Genomic DNA, 6,429 nt, shown 5'->3' with positions numbered 1-6,429 from the left:
GGGAAATGCACCACATAGCCGTAGTGCCGTAACTGACGCTCCCTCACAATGAAGGTGATGTGCCTCATTTGGGACTCCATGAGCAAACGCTCATTTGGCAGAAAGTCAAACCAACGGTACCCAAGGATTTTCCGGAAAAACATAGTACCAAAGGAGTCTAGTCTTTGTCTCAGGTCACTGAATAGCGTCCATGTCTCGCAACCATATAGCAAGACAGGAAGCACCAGGACTCTAAAGACTTGGACCTTCGTTCTTTTGCATAGATTTCGGGAGCGCCACACACCCCTTTCCAGCGACCTCATGACCCCCCATGCTCTCCCAATCCATCTACTGACTTCATTAGAAGAGTCACCAGAGACATGAATGTCACTGCCAAGGTAAGTAAACCTCTCGACAAGGTCGACACTCTCTCTGGAGACAGACACACTGCTGATGGCCGTGCCCAAGAGGTCATTAAATGCGTGGATCTTGGTTTTTATTCAGGACACTCGCAAGCCCAGGCACTCAGACTCCTCACTCAGTCTCTGGAGCGCCCCGATCAGAGCCTTCACTGACTCCGTGAAGATCACAGCATCATCAGCAAAGTCAGGATCCGTGAAACTTTCTTCACCAACAGATGCCCCACAGCTGCTGGGCCCTATGACCTTGCTCAACACCCAGTCCATACAAGCATTGAACAGAGTAGGAGCAAGAACACACCGCTGACGAACCCCAGAATCAACTCGGAAAAACACAGAGGTTCTGCCTCTGCTCTGCACAGCACTCACAGTACCAGTGTATAGGTCGGCCATGATATCCAGCAACCTTGAGCGGATCCCGCGAACCCTCAGGATGTCCCACAGGATAGCTAAATCAACTGAGTCGAACACGTTATGAAAATTGACAAAGGCTGCAAAGAAACTGTGCAGAACATCTTAAAATGAATAGTGGGCTTTCACTTTCTCCTTCTAATACAACCTGTGGCATTTTTTAAAACAAACTTTTAGATGTATTGAGTGGTATAGAGGAAGTTGTCTAAGTTTAAGGAATGTGTGAAAGACTTTTCAAACCGCAGACAAAGGTCAGAACCATTCACTGCAATCTAAACTGTAGCACCTACCTAAGTTGACTATACAGTATATATACCTGTATATATATTTTATTTTCTTCTTGGTTACACTGGCATACTTTTAGTCTTCCGTACCCTAGATTACAACTACTGATTAGGATGTAAATATTGCAGACCCTTTTCCCAGTTATTTATTTAAAAATAAGAGCTTATCAATCATCACTGACCATTATTTAAGTATCTTTGAACAATTTACTTCTTCTTTCACATTTTTCTAGAAAACTTTGGGGTGGGCTATCTACTTTGATTAGAATAAGATGCAATATTACATGTTATTCTTATGGTTTTTTATACTTAAAGTAATTCCATGCTTAAAATCAATAAAATACATTACAAAACAGAGAGGACATAAGTATTAAGGGAAATCAGTTTGCCAACAGACAACTATAGAATGGCCATTCAAGAATGCTATAAAAAAGGTAATATAACATTGCAATGGGTAAGTCTGAAGGCCTAAATCATTTGACAGTACAATGTAAAGTCTTCAAGGCAAGGAACAGATAAAAAAGCTTTTAAATCAGTGCTAGCAGCAAAGCTGGCTGGATGACAATCAAACAGAGTAATTAATTAACTGTTCAATAGCATTAAAAAAGTTTTATTTTCCCTCTTTTATAGGGCCTTATTAAATAATTAGCTGTGTTACCTGATTTTACCTGGGAAATTTGCTAAGACAATCAGGCCAGGTTGGGAAGCATGCACTGGTACAGCGTGTTGCAGCACCCACCACACGACAAAACAGCTTGAGTTCCTGGTTGGCAACTCCACAGGCAGATACATGGTGCAGTCCTATCCTATGGAAATAACCATCTATCTGGCGCAGTCAAGTATTACATGGGCGTCCCTTTGGCCTGGTCCAGCTGCTCAGGTCCTTGACAATTATGGGGATCCTGCGATGCCAGATCACCGTCAAAGAATTGCACCTGGCCTTAGTGCCGTAACTGCTGCTCCGTCACAATGCAGGTAATGTGCCTCATTCGGGACTCTGTGAGCAACCGTTTGTTTGACACAAAGTCAAACCGATGGCACACAAGGATTCTCCAAAGAGACACAGTACTGAAGAAGTTCAGTCTTTGTCTTAGGTCACTGTATAGTGTCAATGTTTCGCAACCATATATAGCAAAACAGGATGCACCAGGACTCTAAAAGCTTGGACCTTTGTCTATCTGCAGAATTATTGGGCGCACCATACACCCCTTTCCAGCAACCTCATGACCAACCATGCTCTCCCAATCCCAATCTATCTACTGATTTCATAGGAAGAATCATCAAAGACATGAATGTCGCTGCAGAGTTAAGTAAACCTCTCCACGAGGTCGACATTCTCTCTGCAGACAACTGCACTGCTGATGGCTGTGCCCAAGAGGTCATTAAAGGCCTGGATCTTGGTTTTAATTCAGGACACTTACAAGCCAAGACACTCAGACTCCTCTCTCAGTCTCTCGAGATTCCTAATCAGATCCTCCATTGACTCCATAAAAATCACAGCATAGTTGGCAAAGTCAAGATCAGTTAATCTCTCATCACCAACAGATGCTTCACAGCCGCTGGACCCCACGGCCCTGCCCAACACCCAGTTCATGCAAACACTGAACAGAGTAGGAGCAAGAACACACCCCTGATGAACCCCAGAATTAACTGGGGAAAAAAGCAGAGATTCTGCCTCCACTCTGCTTAGCACACACAGTTCCAGTGTACAGGTCGGCCATGATATCCAGTAATTTCAGGCAAAGTGTCAGGATATTCCACAGGGCAGCTCAATGAACTGAGTCGAATGCTTTATTAAAATCTACAAAGGCTGCAAAAAACTCTGCTGATATTCACCTCTGCGCTCGATTAGAACCCTCAGTACCAGGATTTGGTCAATGGTAAACTTCTTAGGCGTAAAACCAGACTGCTCAGGTTGCTGAAGGGTGAGCAAGTGATCATGGATCCTATTGAGGATGACACTAGCAAAGACCTTATCTGGCACAGAGAGTTTCTGCAATCCAGGCAGTCACCCTTCCCTTTCCAGACAGGGATAACAAGTCCCATTTTCCAGTCGGTTGGGATGACTCCTGTCTCCCTAATAGAAGCAAAGATTGATTGCAATAGTAGGATAACAGCCTTACCACTAGCATGGAGAAGTTCATCCCGGATACCACCGATCCCTGAAGCCTTCCCTATCTTCAGCTGGTTCACCACCTGTGTAATCTGTTAGGTAGTTCACAGCTGATTGGAGGTTCAGCCTGAACAACCATGGAAACAGAGATGTTCAATGTCCTAGCTGAAGGATCAACTTTAAACAGCTACTCAAAATGGCCAGTCCAGGTGGTCACACCTGCAGAGTCATCCATAAGGACTGTTCCATCAACCACCCAGACTGTGATTCCTCTGTAAGCAGGACATGAGTCACTAGTCACCATAAATGGTATGTCACTTGCTCACAGATTACTCTAACAAACTCCTCCTCATCTGCCTTCAGAGCCCTCACAGTCATTCTTCTCATTTCATGGTACAGACCGGAGTTGCCATCAAGCCATGTGCTGCGAATCCTCTCGATGATATCCAAGGTGCCCTGAAAAATGAAATACCTCCTTCTGGGAACACCGGCAACACCAACACAACCCTCGGCAACATTCAGGGTATTGTCATGAAAGGTCTCTAACATCATATTAGGATTGGCAGTCGCACCCAAGTCTCCTGCATGCAGACTCATTAGAAATAGCCTGATTTTGGAGTCTGGCCAGGTCCAGCCTCTTTCTCTTAGTAGGTGGTAACCTACTGAAACTAAGCTGGATCTTCAGAGTAGTAACAACAAGTCTGTGGTCAGAGTTCACAAACTGGGCACTTCTGTAGTACCTACGGTTCTGTAGGAGCGTCACACAAGAATGTGATCAATCTCCTTCACTGCACCATCAGTATTCGAGTACCAAGTCCAAAGAAACAGCTCATGGCGCTGGAACCAGGATCCAGTGATCTGTAGCCCCTGGCCTTTTGCAAAGTCAAGGAACATGGAGCTACTTTCATCACAGTCGCCAGACCCATGGGGACCGACACAGTCCTCATAATCAGTCCTGTCAGTGCCATTGAAGTTAACCATGACCAGAGGAGTGTCATTTCGCGTACGTCCATCAACTACTGAGACATTCCTCACCATGGTAGGAGCATACAACGATTCAAAAGACAAGGCACCCAGAGAGTACCTTAATCTGAGTCTCATGATATGCTAGTTGAAAAGAGAAACAGCTACTCCCTGAGTATGACAGCCATCAGAGCGACAAGACCAATAAAAGGTGTATCCACCTATAGAGATCTAGCTAGACTCCAGTCTGTGTACCTCAGAGAATGCTGCCACTGAAATGCAGGGTTTACAAAGCTCCTTCGACAGAAGGGGAGCTTGATCATCATGCTGGAGAGTGAAGACGTTCCATGCACCTATCCAGATGGGCTGCCTCACATTAGGACCTGAATACTGCCGTTCAGTGGGTGATGCCTCAATTCCGATTATCAACAGGCCTGACCACACTGGCTTTTCAACTCTTCTGGGGTTCTGGCTCCTGAGGGTTTTACCCCATCCCCTTCATAATCCGAGCAGCCTTCCTATCGGTGGCTGTAGCAGAGCTACTCCTGCAGAGTGCAGAAAGGAGTCCTGTCTGCCATTTCAGAGCTGTGTGAAGTTTTTACAATGGCTGGAATGCCAATCTTGCCACCAACTCCTAAGCTTTCCCTGCAAGTTGGAAGACCACTTGCAGGGCCAGATGCAGTTTAATATCATACCCAGGACAATGGGCCTCAATTATAGAACTGAAGGCTAATCAGATGTACTGTATCGAAAGCACTATGTAAGTTACTGAGTAATTTTCTTTTTACAATATTTGTTTTTTTTTCCCCTGAGCAGCTTCCCTTTCTCACTCACCGTCAGCTACATTTCTATGTGTGATTACAGCCTCAGCTTGTACATTGCCGCTGTTCTCCTTGTGGCGCTCATTTGCATCAGCTGCACACTGCATTCCACCATGCAATCACCGCTGAAGACAAAAAAAGAATACACTGCCTAAGAATATCCAACTTGTTACAGTTTTTTTACTGACAAATATCGAGAAATAAAAACGCACCAGTCAACTAATTTTTTTCTATAATATAACCAAATTTCAATCAAGGAACTTTTGAGATTTTGAGGTACTTAGTTTATCCATTATAAGGGGGTTTTAGCCCTAAATATTAATATATCAAAATGTCCTTTTATAGAGGATAAATACTAACTTACAGTAGGATTGGCAGTCTCATATAGTAGATGTACAGTACCATTCTGCCAAATTTCAAAAGATTTCACTGTTCAAATTTCAGAAGAAATTAATCAGTCATCTTCACATTATGTTATGCTATGTTTAATAGTCTTTCCAGTGTTATAATTTTAATTTATGTCTGCATTACCAGAAAAAAACCCACAATATTAATATTGTAATTATGCTAACAAATCTATGTATGTTCAATATGACTCTTTGTTGAATTTGAACTCTGTGTGAATTTCCCCGTGGGATTAATAAAGTATCTATCTATCTATCTATCTATCTATCTATCTATCTATCTATCTATCTATCTATCTATCTATCTATCTATCTATCTATCTATCTATCTATCTATCTATCTATCTATCTATCTATCTATCTATCTATCTATCTTTCTTGTTCAAAAATGAATTGAATGGACAAAATTCCCTGGAGGCCTTAAACTGGCAGGGGCCTCGCAAAGCAGCCGTACAAGATGAACTTCAGAACAGGTCTTCCACCTGAAGCTAAGCATGTTCAGGCCGACCAGTACTTAAATGGGAAGGTATCTAGGAAAGCTTGAGCTGTTGCTGAAAGAGGAGTTGGAGAAGCCAGCAGGAGGCTCTTACCCTGTGGTCTGAATGTGGATCTCAATGCCCCAGTTCAGCGAAGGGGACACTGTGCTGTAAAAATGGCACCATCCTTCAGATGAGATGTAAAACTGAGGTCCTGACTCTCTGTGATCATAAAAGATCCCTGGGGATCTTTCATAAAAAGCAGGGTATATCTTGATGTCCTGACTAAATTGCCTCTCCATGGTCTGTCATTCTTGCCCCTAATCATCCCCTGTCTCTAGCTGGCTAACCTATCTCTCACCACTTTACCACCTAACAGCTCATGTGTGATTAGTGTACTGGTGCAAAAATGGCTGTCATCGCATCATCCAGGTGGATGCTACACATTAGTGGTGGTTGAAGTGACTCCCCATTCTCTATGTGAAGCACTTTGAGTAGTAAGGAAAAGCCCTATATAAATGTAAATATGTATTATTATTGTTAAAGCCTCAAGTTAAGC

This window comes from Erpetoichthys calabaricus, chromosome 5 (assembly GCF_900747795.2).
Source record: "Erpetoichthys calabaricus chromosome 5, fErpCal1.3, whole genome shotgun sequence".
Classification (NCBI taxonomy): Eukaryota; Metazoa; Chordata; class Cladistia; order Polypteriformes; family Polypteridae; genus Erpetoichthys; species Erpetoichthys calabaricus.
This window is presented reverse-complemented; position numbering follows the sequence as displayed.